The sequence below is a fragment of the Phascolarctos cinereus genome, unplaced genomic scaffold (assembly GCF_003287225.1).
Source record: "Phascolarctos cinereus isolate Bilbo 61053 unplaced genomic scaffold, phaCin_HiC Scaffold_9;HRSCAF=440, whole genome shotgun sequence".
In the NCBI taxonomy this organism is placed as follows: Eukaryota; Metazoa; Chordata; class Mammalia; order Diprotodontia; family Phascolarctidae; genus Phascolarctos; species Phascolarctos cinereus.
In genome coordinates, this window is record NW_027556402.1 from 131,448,003 (window position 1) to 131,460,127 (window position 12,125).

Below are 12,125 nucleotides of genomic sequence, written 5' to 3' on the forward strand. Positions count from 1 at the left end.
TAACAACAAGTAAATAACAAAAATGGAAAATAATGTAGTAAAAATGTCAATCACTTTATAAACTACACTTTGCAGGGATAGCTGTTTGAGTGTTTGTTGGGTAGTATCTCTTTTATCAAAACAAAATATATATATTTTTAAAACAAAACAAAAAAAACACAGTGGTTAGGCTGTTGGAAGACTACATTTTTGCCCTGCATATATGCCCCTGTTAGCCGTGTGGGAGGGATTGGAAAAAATGTCTAGTACTCCATCATGTTGGTTGGAGGACTCCTTATCTCTAAAATAAGTGATTTGCCTTAGATTTCTGAGGCTTTTTTCTGGCCAGGATTTATATAAATGAACCAAAATCAATAAGGGAGCTATGAAAAATAGGACAGGAAGTCTTTTCTTGTTGGAAAATGAATCATGAGACGGGTTTCCCCTTTATTCACTGGTTGGAATAAATGCAGTAAACCTTACTAAGCCTGAGAACTTTCCAGTAGCCCTAAGCAGAATGTTAAAGCAGGAAGGAACTTTAGCGATCATCTAGTTCTATTCATTTTGTATACAGACATGAAAACCGAGGACAGAGAGGTAAATTGATGTACTGAAAACCACATAGGTATTTAGGGAAATATGTAGGATAAGAATAAAATCTTCTGACATCCTAACCAGTGCTTTTTTTCTTTTTTTGTGAGGCAGGTTTTCATTCTTTCCCTGGGCTATATCTATTTTTAGGGAAGGGCAGAGTCAGAAATTGAGGGATAGGAGAATTCATACATATACACACACCACATATAGAGGGAAGGATAAGTACTAAAACATCAAAAAGAATACAAACTTCTCTTAATAAACATTACAAAATAAAGGTAATTGAACCAAAGTCTGATGAAACACAAAATACTCTGGAGACCCAAGGTAGCAGCAACATGATATCCCAGAATAATTCAAAAGAGATTAAAACCTTAAAGAACAAGTCAGAAGAAAAGCATGCATGGCCTACGCTGGAGAAATAATTAACAGAGTAGAAAAACTTGAATCCACATTGGCAAGCTTTTCCAAAGAAGCAAAAGAAAAAAACAACAGATTTAGAATACATATATAAAAGTGAAGGGAAATCTGGAAGAAAAGAAACAAAAGGCAATACTTTAACAGTGTTCTCTACATAAACAATCCTTAATCTTGACAGAAAGTACAGGGACAACTTAAGTATCAAAGGACTCTGAGAAGAACATGACAAATAAAAAAAAAACCTGGAAATCACATTTTAGGGAAAAGAACAAGAAAACTGCTCAGGAGTTCTGAATTCAGATTTAAGGCAACAGCCTTAAATGGCTAGCCTAATGTCATAATGCTATTTAGCTACAGAGACAAGACAAGAAACCAAGTGTTTTGACCCAGATCAAGTTCTTTTTTCACTTCATCAGGATGCTTGAGTTCACTCAAAGTTCAAATAATTTAAGGGCTTAATGAACATGTTTAATGTATGGCATTTAGCCACTTTTTATGGGTAATATGAAATCTTTTCAATTATAAAAGTCCCAATGGACAAAATACAAATGAAAACCCCTCAAGTAAAAATCTTTAAGTGTGTTACTTTTATTTCAAGTGGTCTTGAACAAGATGAGGTCATACCTCAAACCTTGGTTCCCTAAAAGAAAGAATTATTACCAGGAGTTAACTATATGCCTACCTACATGCACTGCTTAAAAGTTCCCTTTTCAAGTATTTGTCATTGTTTACATATTTGTTTGGAATTGACTGGCACATTGGAATTCTTCCTCCCTTGCAAAAATGTTCATGTCTCTTATCAGCCTATATCGAGGCTGCAGTCACTGAAACTGGTCAGACTGGTTTTTGTCTTTATTGCCAGTGACTTCATTGTTCATCTTCATCCAGCCTTCAAAGCCTCCACTGTATCCTGAGATGATACAGATCAGATGGTGACAGAAGAGAAGGTGCCCAGCTCCTGGGTACATGATGTACGCGTAAGTACTCTGTCATCTTTGCTAAAATTTATCAATGATGGTAGGACTGTAGTAGGTGCCAAAGGCAAAGATGGAACAGGAAGTCTTTTCCTGTTGGAAATTGATTAGTGAGACAGGTTTCTCTTTTAAGTTACAGTATTTTAGGTTGAATTTTTTAAAAGAGATACTTTGGACTGGTCTCATTGGATGAATTATATTTATGTTTTTCTAATAGAAATAGGTATGTGATATATAAGTTCTGTTTTATATTCTTAGCATCCAGGAAAGAATTATTTTAACTTACTTTTAATCTTGTCTTTTAATTTAATCTCTATTGGTACTTTGCTATTAATATGAAGTTTTATACTTTCAATAGATTCTACTTATTGAGTGCAGGAAGTTTCATTATATTCTACTTTTTAAGAGTCACATTTTTTCTAAGAAAAAGAGACACATAGGAAAAGAGAACATTATGATTCATATTAGTATAATAAAATGAAAAAGGACAGCCACTATATTTCATTGTAAGTTAAAGGATTTAAAGCTAAAAACCTTCTTTGAATGCAAATAATTGGTAAATGGCAAAAATACAGAATCTGAATATAAATTTTCATTGTAAAAATAATTCCTAAGTAAAAAATTAGTTGATAAAGTTGACACCATACTACATTTCTCATTGCAGTTACTATTCACTGATTTCCTTCCTCCCCAACTACCTTTATTTAACTACATTGTCTTGATTCCCTTTATATTTGTGCTGTGTATACTTAGATAGTATCAGAATATAAGCTCCATTAGAGTAGGAATTGTTTCATTCTTTGTATTTATTTCTCTAGCAACTAGCACAGCATTTGGCAATTATTAGGCATTTAATAACTGCTTGTTGATTGACTGGTTGCTATTACTTTACAAACTAAGAAACAGGTTCTGATGTTGTCTCCTTACTATCAATGTGACCTTGGGAAAGTTGCTTCACCTCTATGAGCTTCATTTTCTAAAATGAGAAGGTCAGACTCTAAGGCTTCTTTCAGTTCCATATACCGTGACAGCTGTCAATATTACACGAGACTGATTTTCTTTTGGCACTAAGTTACATAGTTACAGAGGCACATTAACTCTTAAGGACACCAGGGCTGGAACATTTGCCATAGGTTTCAGATTCAGTCAGGAAGAAAAAAGAGCAAATTAATTTCAGCTCTCCAAATGCCTTAAAAACCTAAAAGAATGAACATCCTGACATAAATAAGTAACTTCTTTTCAAGTGGGCACTTGGGTAGAAGAGAGAAAACTATATTCTTTGGCTGAATCTGCTTCCATTTGCTTATTTTATAATTAAGATAGCTTATTAGGATGAGTTTAAAATGTTAGAAAATATGTTTCTTACTTACAAAAAAGTTTTAGAGCAAATATAATTAGCTTCAAACAAAGCAGACAGAAATTAAATAGAAATACAAATTAAATGCAAAGGGAACATTGTGGCAACCACCAATTCAGTTCAAAGAATCACAGTCATCTTTGGAGGGGCAGGGGGAGCTTCCTGCTTATTATTTTCCTAAAGAAGCCAAAAGGAATCTTATTTGTAATTAATGTCTCTTCTAATATACTTTCTGTCTGCTCATGTTCTCTTTCTTTATCTCTGAAGGTCTTATTGTACATAGAGCCTAGAGACTCAAACAATCTCTCCCTTGAAAGTTTGTCAATTTTTAGTGTCAAGATTCTCAAAGTATCTCTGTTCACACTGCTATTGCCCTCATGTAGGCATAATCTCTCATGCATAGCTGACCAAGTTATTCCTTTGCTCAAAGATATTGAAGCAAGTAGATACGGGGTAATAGGTAAGAGAATGCTAGATGAGCACTCAGTCAGATGCTAATTCAAATTCTGCCTCTGCAACTTAAGAACAATGTAACTATAGGCAAGGCTCTCTGAATTTCAGTTTTCTCATCTCTAAAATGGAGATAATAATACCTATATTAATACCTCACAGAGCTGCCATTAGGTTCAAGTGAGATAATCTATATAAACTATGCTGTAAACCTTAAAATGCTATATAAATATCAGCTATTATTATTACTGAGTACAATTTAAAACATGTCTGTTATTCAAGGCTTTTAACAGTCTGGACCTTTCCTACCAGCTGGATCTCATATTACTTTCCTGCACCCATTTTTCATTCCTGTCACGATATGCTCACTATCCCCTGCACTACCCTTCTCCAAAAGTACAGTGCTTTTATGTTTATTTGTCTTTGGTTATATCATCATCTCCTTTGCCAATAAAGGCCTATTTCTTCTTCTAATTCTGAAGTCCTATGCAAAAACTATACCAAATACTACCGTCTCTAAAAAGCCTTCTCTGCTAGCCCACTCATTAATATTCTTCCCCATAAAACCTCATATATCACTTTGTTTTCTGTCTCTAATGCACTTATCATGTAAATTGTATATTTTTGTAGATATCTGTGTAATTATAACTTTAACCAACTTTAAGGTCCTTGAGGACAATGGTAGTGTATTATCTGAATACTGTATCTCCCCCAGAGCTTACCAGAGTGCTCTGCACACAGTAGATCCCTAGTAACGTTTGCCATATTGCACTGACAATTGTGTTTTGTTATTATCTGGGTCTTGGAAGACTGGTTAAAGCAAATGAGTTCTACTGAGGAAACAAACATGGTGGGGCTTGAGTGTGCAGAGTAGGCTAAACTATTTAAAAATTCCTTCATAGAGGAATCTTGTTCAAAGGTAAATAAATGAGATGTCATTCATTTCCATATAATTGTGTTGTCTTTTAAAACTCAACATGACTATCATTAATCACTATTGCCTACTATTTTCCCAATATTTGATAGACATAGAAGGTACTCTTTAAAGCCACTGAGGGCGTGGAGTAGTAATATACTACACTAAATAACTTCATCATAACTCTCATTAGAAAAGTAATAGATTAAATGGCACCCTAATGACTAGAAAGGGACAATTCATGACTTTCTAACTTACTACTCAGGGAGACTATTCAAAGGCTTTAAAATATATTCATAAATGATTCCAAGTAGTATAAACACAGTAATATCAATTGTATTTGTCAACTGGAAGAGTCAAGAGCTAAATATGCCAAAGATCAAAGACAGAATGAATATAACATTTAAAAGGTAAATCATAGAATCATAGACTCATCCAGGCCAACTTCCTGATTTTCCACAATACAAATTAGGATTATTAGGATACTTCCCCATTTATACAGTTTAGTCAATAGATCTTGATAAGAAAAGACTTTCTTATGAAAGGGTTTAAAGAGGTGGAATTGGCTATTTAGATAACTTGAGATCTATTAAACAATTGAACACAAGGACATTATTTGCCCAACAGTCAGTTGTTTTATAAATTAAATTATATTTGGATGATCAACTATTGAGTTAATGTTTGGGTGATTGAGTGTTCTATTTTTTCTTGATCTTAAAAACATTTTCAAATCCTTTCTATTTCTTCCCCATTCTTACAGAGGTTTACTTTCCTTCTGGACTTCTCTTTCTATTATTCTTTTAAGGTGTCCAATCATCATAGTCAATTCTTTCCTTCAAGCAGATAATCTAAATTTTCCTTGGCAAATCTTGCTTTAAAATATATGTGAGTATAGTTTATCATTTTCCTTAATTAAGCCTTTTTTGTTGATTACAATGTCTTTGCTGACTCTTTGCAGTAGGAATTCAGAAAGAGCATTAAAACCAACAAACAATCCTAGTCAAAGAATAATAGGATCTCAGAGCCCTAAGAGATTTCAGAGACTAATTAGTTCAAACTATAATATGGCAGACTAGGGCTGGTGTATAATTTGTGACTTGCCATTTTTCTCTCGACCTAGCTAAATGGAGGTAGAAGCCTTTGTGGGCATGGAATCCATAACCCTGACCTAATAATCTTAATTTGTATTGTGGAAAATTGGGGGGGTTGATTGCATGGTAAAGAAGTTGTGTAGTAGTGAAAAGAGCAGTGAATTTAGAATCAGAACATGTAGGGATCAAGCTCTTCATGTAGTTGTCATGTGACTGGGGCAACCTCTCTGGGGTTTGATTTTCTTTATTTGTAAAATGAGGGTATTCCTTTTCCTACAATGCTATTGTGAGGATCAAATCATAGAATGACTATAAAATATTCTGTAAACTTCCAAGTAATAGATAAATACCTTCTACTAACTACTACTACTATGACCACCACCATCACAACTACTACCACCACCACCACCATCACTACTCCTACTCCTACTTCTACTTCTACTACTTATTATTACTATCAATAGTTCTTTTTTTGTTGTTTTTGAAGCATAGAAATGGTCCTAGGACAAGTCACTATTCTGCTGCTATTCTTTTATATTTGATGTTGTGCGGATCATTGGATAGGTGGATTAAAAAACTAATTTTTGCAGCTAATTAAACATCAAGAAATGAGTTCATCTTCCGAGTGCACTGAAAGAATCTTTGGTATAAATTTGGTGGCATAAAGGATAAATGGATGATTGAATGAACAAAAAGTATTTATTAAGCACTTAATATGTAAAAAGTGCCTGGGATACAAATAGAAAAGTAAGCTACTTCCTGAGCAGCTTACATTCTAATAGACTAAATCAACACACAGAGAAGATTTCAGCTACAAGTCAGATGGAAAGGTCCATTGGACCTTAGGGTTCAACAGCAAAGCAGATGGTAATTATTCATTACTTACTTCATTAATGTATTTTCCATTGATAAAATCAAATCCATTTCTGATGCTGAGTCAATAGACATTGACAAGGATATGTGGCTCATCTGGTTTCCACATGATTCTGATTTTTCTGTATTTTGAAAGCTTTTCATTCTATATAGCTTATAGATTCTGAGTCTTTGGCATAGTGACATCTCTTTAAAATGTTTTTCATAAGCTTTTATGGATCAATGTTATGTCTGGATGATTGTGGGCAATAGTTCAGTTTGTGATAATTCTCTAGTTCCAACTTAGTTTACCAGTTGAGTTTTCAAAGTTATTAGTGTTAGAAAGATTTGTCAACAATCTGTGAAAGATAATGAGCTTCTGAGATATATATATATATATTTCTAGCTACCAGATCATAGTTTGTTAAGCATTTGGTTGGACTAATTTTTTTTTTGCAACTTTCAGTGAATGATATTTTGCACATTTTCTAGTTTCTTTGTACAATTTGTACTGATCATTGAGTCTCAGCTGCTTAAAGTTAACCCTTCTTTTATTTCTGGTGGTAATTACCTACTATTGATTTACCATAATAAGCTCTTCCATGTCCATAAAGTAATCTATATGACCCAGCCGTTTGTTATGGGCTTCTTTGGCAAGTTTGTCAATAGCGCTGCCTGACTCAGCTAGTCAGTAAACATTTGTTAAGCACCTACTATGTGTCAGGCACTGTGCTAAACAATGGGGATACAAAGAAAGGCAAAAGGCAGTCACTGCTCTGGAGGAGTTCAGTCTAACGGGGGAGAAAATACTTAAACAAATATATTCAAATAAGCTATATACAGGATAAATTGGAAATAATTGATAGAGGGAAAGCACTAAAATTAAGAGGGATCAGCAAAAGCTTCATGTAGAAGATTTGATTTTAGTTGGGACTTGAAGGAACTATGATTTAGAGATGTGGGGGGACAGCATTCCAGGTATGAGGGATAGCCAGGGGGAAAACTGGTTACCATGTGCTCTGTGGATGTCTCTCAATATTAATGAAATACTCAACTATCATATCACCTGACATATATCAAATGAAGGCAACATTAAAAAACCTTTAAAAATACCCAAAATTGTTAGTGCAGATTTTATATGGTATATAGATTTTGTCTCATAAAATGGGGCAAAATAACTGCAGCCTCTATGTATTAGTAGATGAGCTAATGCAGAATAAGTTAGTAGGGACAAGCATCTAAAAACAGTAAAAAATTTCAATTACATTATCATTGTAAGTCTACCTATACAAGAAGCAGTTGCTGAAAAATTCAATCAGCCACTTATTTGCTCTACAACTTATAAAGCAACTACTTGGCTCTCATCTGCTCCATATCCACTACAACTAGATTAAAGATTATTCTTTATCCAGTCAACGTAGGTGGGAGATTAATGTAAAATACATAAGATGAACACACACAAGGGACATATGTTAGGACTTTTGGTACAATATTACAGCGTACAACCCTAAGAGAACAAGTGTTTTTGGGTTCTGTATACTTTTCCACACAATATAACCCATAATCAGCTTAGGTCTTTAGACCCTGAGGGAGCTGTAGAGACCAGAGTTGAGGCACTGCATGGTTCAACAAGTCATGGGGTGCCTGATTCCAGGGTACCATATGTTATGTCAGTGCTTGAATGCTTTAGGGCTGATAGTTGCTTTCTGTTGGCAGTGTGTGATTCCGTGCAGAAGGCCTTGAGTGCTTTGCAAATGACAAAGCAAAATTGCCTGATTGACTTCTGAGCAAAAAAGGATCTTTGAAAAAAAGGGAGCTATGGGGCAGCTGGATGGCACAGTGGAGACACAATGGCCCTGGAGTCAGGAGGACCTGAGTTCAAATCCAGCCTCAGAAACTTGACATTTTTTTAGCTGTGTGACCCTGGCTAAGTCACTTAACCCTGATTGCCTCACCAAAAAAAGAAAAAAAAGAGAGAAAAAAGAAAAAAAGGGAGTGATTCCGCTCTTGCCTTGCTTCTTCCATTGACTGAACATGTGACACATGATGCATCCAGTGAGGGTTGAGATGAGGGGGATGCCTTTCTTCCCCACTCCAGCAGAAATTTCAAACTGTAACCACATGCCCCCTAAAGTACAAGCCCTGACTAAAAGAGCCTGAACCTGATTTGGGGTTTGTGTTTCCTGAGTTGGTTCTTTCTTGAATATAGGATCCAATCAATCCATCAATATTTATTAAGCACCAGAACCAGGCACTGTGGGAAGCACATACAAATGTCAAAAGCTCTTTGTAAACTGGAACCCATTAGACTGTAAATTGCCTTCAAGAACCCTACAAACTAATGAGAGGAGTTTACAATCCAGAGCACCTTAGTGAAAAGAGAAAGGGTACAAAGCCTTTGGCCCTGGAGCCCAGCATTAATTTTAATTAGTACACAGGGTTTAGCACATTAATACAACTTCTTCCCCGCAACTTTACCAGGAATTATTTTTCCTCTAGATCATAGCATGCTATTCATTCCCCATTATTCCCCTGTTTTCTCCATTCTCCTCCCTGTTTTCAACTCATTCCCCTATAATCACTTTACTTCTTTGACCACCCTTCCCTTTTAGCATCTTCAGCCCCCCCCCCTTTATCTTCAGCCCCTGGCTAACTCTACTATGGCTATTTCTAAATTTGGCAAGACGAAAGAAAGATGTTACTGTCTTTCTGTGAGATCCTACTCTCCACCCTGTTGACTTTTCCTGGTACCACCATTTAAGGAAGGATGTCAGCAATGTTTCTCCTCACTCAAGGTTGGATTCACTTTCTGGACCTCTCCCTCTCCTCTTTGAAAAATGTCTTACTTCTTATTTCTTATGCCTTACTTTGCCCTACTCTTTTCCCTTGCCCTATACCCCGCTTTCTTATTTCTATTATCTTTCCTCAATAAAATATAAGATTCTTGAGGGTAGGGACTGTTTTGCTTATTTGTGTTTGTATTTCCAGTAGTTACATAGTAACTACTTAAACAATATGTGAATGTGTGTCTATATGTATGATTCTCCCCCTCCTATATATTCCCTTTCCTCTAGCTCTTCTTTCTCCCTTTCCCCCTTTCACTGTGTTCTATATTTAAAGATTTTTCTTCTTTGTTTTTGCTTTCTTAATTATTATCCATCTTTGACTTCTTTCATGTTTTTTGTTCTTTTTCTTGCCTCTATTAGTACCTTTTTGTCTTACTCCTTTATTTTCTATATTTTCTTCTTGATCATATTTTGTCTCAATATTTTTATTTTAGTTTTGTTTTCTTATTATTTGACTTCTTTTTCTTATCTTTCTATCCTGCTCCCCTTTAATTCTTTTTTTCTTCCACTTTTTCTCCCTCTTCTTTCTTGGAGGAGAAACATGAAACTTGAGACCAGAGATGTACTAACGAATATTTAGTAACCCACTTTCTGGGGAAAAAAGTAAGTTAAACAAATATTTCAGTTTAATCTGCATTATTAATATTTTCTCCATCACTTTCTTAAGTCTAGACAAGCAACAACACAATAAATCAAGCCCTGATTGATAACATTTGCTGATTTTCAAGGTGTAAATTTTCACGCTTTAAACTTAATATTAATAGGCCCTCTGGTTTGAACTGTCTCCAACACACTCATGTTTAGGGTACTCTAGGCTTAAAAAGCTTAAGAACCACATCATCATTTGACATTCTCAGTAATATCACAGTGCCATCATTTCAAATAAAGTTAAATTAATGAATAGTTTGCTTGGGCAAAGGTATAGGTTTAATTTCTTTATATTACTCATATTCTGCTTCTTCATGGGCAAGTAACAACTCTGTTTCCAAGACTTTTCTTGTGTCCTTCATTCTTTACCTTAGAAGGAGCATCAATAAGTCACTAGTTATTCAAGATTAGCAAGGCTTTCCAATTTTTTTTCTTTAAGTCAATTCACTTAAGCTTACTTGGTGAGGCACCATGTTCCTGATGTTTCCTTCTGATATTGAAGCCAACTTGAGAATCATGCTTATCAGTTATGTTATAACATATAAGGAAAGTGAGGGCAGCATTTTGTGTATATAATTGTCACAAATTTTATTAGTATAATATCCAGGTTTATTTTAGCTGAAAGTCATAAAACCTTATAAGACATAGCTCAAAAGTGGAATCAAAATTGGATAGAAAGTATTCATTGTATTCTACCTCTTTTTTGAGCCTATAGAACCAACACATTGGACTAGTCCTCATTTACAAATATGACTGTTTACAAACCATTTATAGGATATGAATTTTAAATTATTTTTCTATTAGCAGTGAGGGATTTGTGCAGGTTCATCTTGCCCAGTTTCCTCTTGTGACCCTTTCTTTGTCAGGACACTAGCCAAATCTACAACTTCAATCCAGAGTATTGTATGAAAAAAGAGAATATTAGTATTCCTTTTGATGAGAATGGATGAAGTCCTAGCGGCTTCTACAACATATATGTGGCTAAACATTGTTGCCTTCTCTTTGGCACTCAATCATATTTTTCTCCCCAATAGAATATAAATCCCTTGAGAGAAGGAAGAATTTTGGTTTCTGCCTTTGTACAACCAGCACCTAGTACAACGGCTGGGGTGTAGCAAGCGCTTAATAAATGTTTGTTGATTGATTGATTAGTTGGTTGAACAGAGCAAATGTTTATGTCCATAAAGTAGAATCAAGCCTGGGATCTTGGTCATCTTGAATACTGAACTTCAGCTAACTGACCTAACCAGGGACTGTCAGATAAACTATGAACTTCACATGGCACTTGCATTTTACATTACATAAAATTTGCTTATCTCTATTAACAGAATATCATTCTTCATCATACTTAACTACTGGATTTAAGGCCACTACACTCATATTCTATTGTATTTGTTCAACAAATTTAGTAACACAAGGTGCACTTAAGATCTGATTACCATCTTGGATTATATGTTATCTATAGAGTGGAAGAAATAAATTATGTTAAAAATGAAGATCCTGCTTTTTCCTACCTCATATTTTTGCTCACACTATATCTCTTTGCTTACAATGTGGTACTTTCCACATATTGAATATCAATTCATATTTAAAGTCCAATTCAAATATTCTTTAATACAGGAAATTTTCCATGAAACACTCCCCACCCTGTATGGTAGTAAACTCTATTCTCTCATATCTCATGAAGCATTTTACAAGTCTCTAATGTACTTGTTAGGTCAGAAAGTATTTAATTTAGTTGATTGTTAGTTCAATTCAATTTAAAAAATATTCAGTCAGCCTCTAACATGTGATTAGCTCTTTAATATTTGTGAAGGAGGAAAACTAGGCTTAATTCAGTAACACATCCAGTTTTACACTCGAACACTGGACAATTTACAGGGAAGCAGTATGATACCATAGAAAGCATGCTGGGCTTGGGATAAGAGACTATAGGTTCAAATGTGAGCTCTTCCACATACTATATCAGTATTCTTTTGGGCAAGTCACTTAACCTTA

The 12,125-nt window shown here is 34.8% G+C and overlaps 1 protein-coding gene and 1 non-coding gene across 2 annotated transcripts in view; both read left to right on the plus strand.

Annotated features, from left to right (window-relative positions):
• TMPRSS11F (transmembrane serine protease 11F) overlaps positions 1-12,125 on the plus strand; it is a 102,340-nt gene that overhangs the window by 19,462 nt on the left and 70,753 nt on the right. The window lies entirely within an intron of this gene.
• LOC144455537 (U6atac minor spliceosomal RNA) lies at positions 11,026-11,152 on the plus strand. The gene has a single exon (XR_013484257.1). It is a non-coding gene; the product is annotated as a U6atac minor spliceosomal RNA (small nuclear RNA).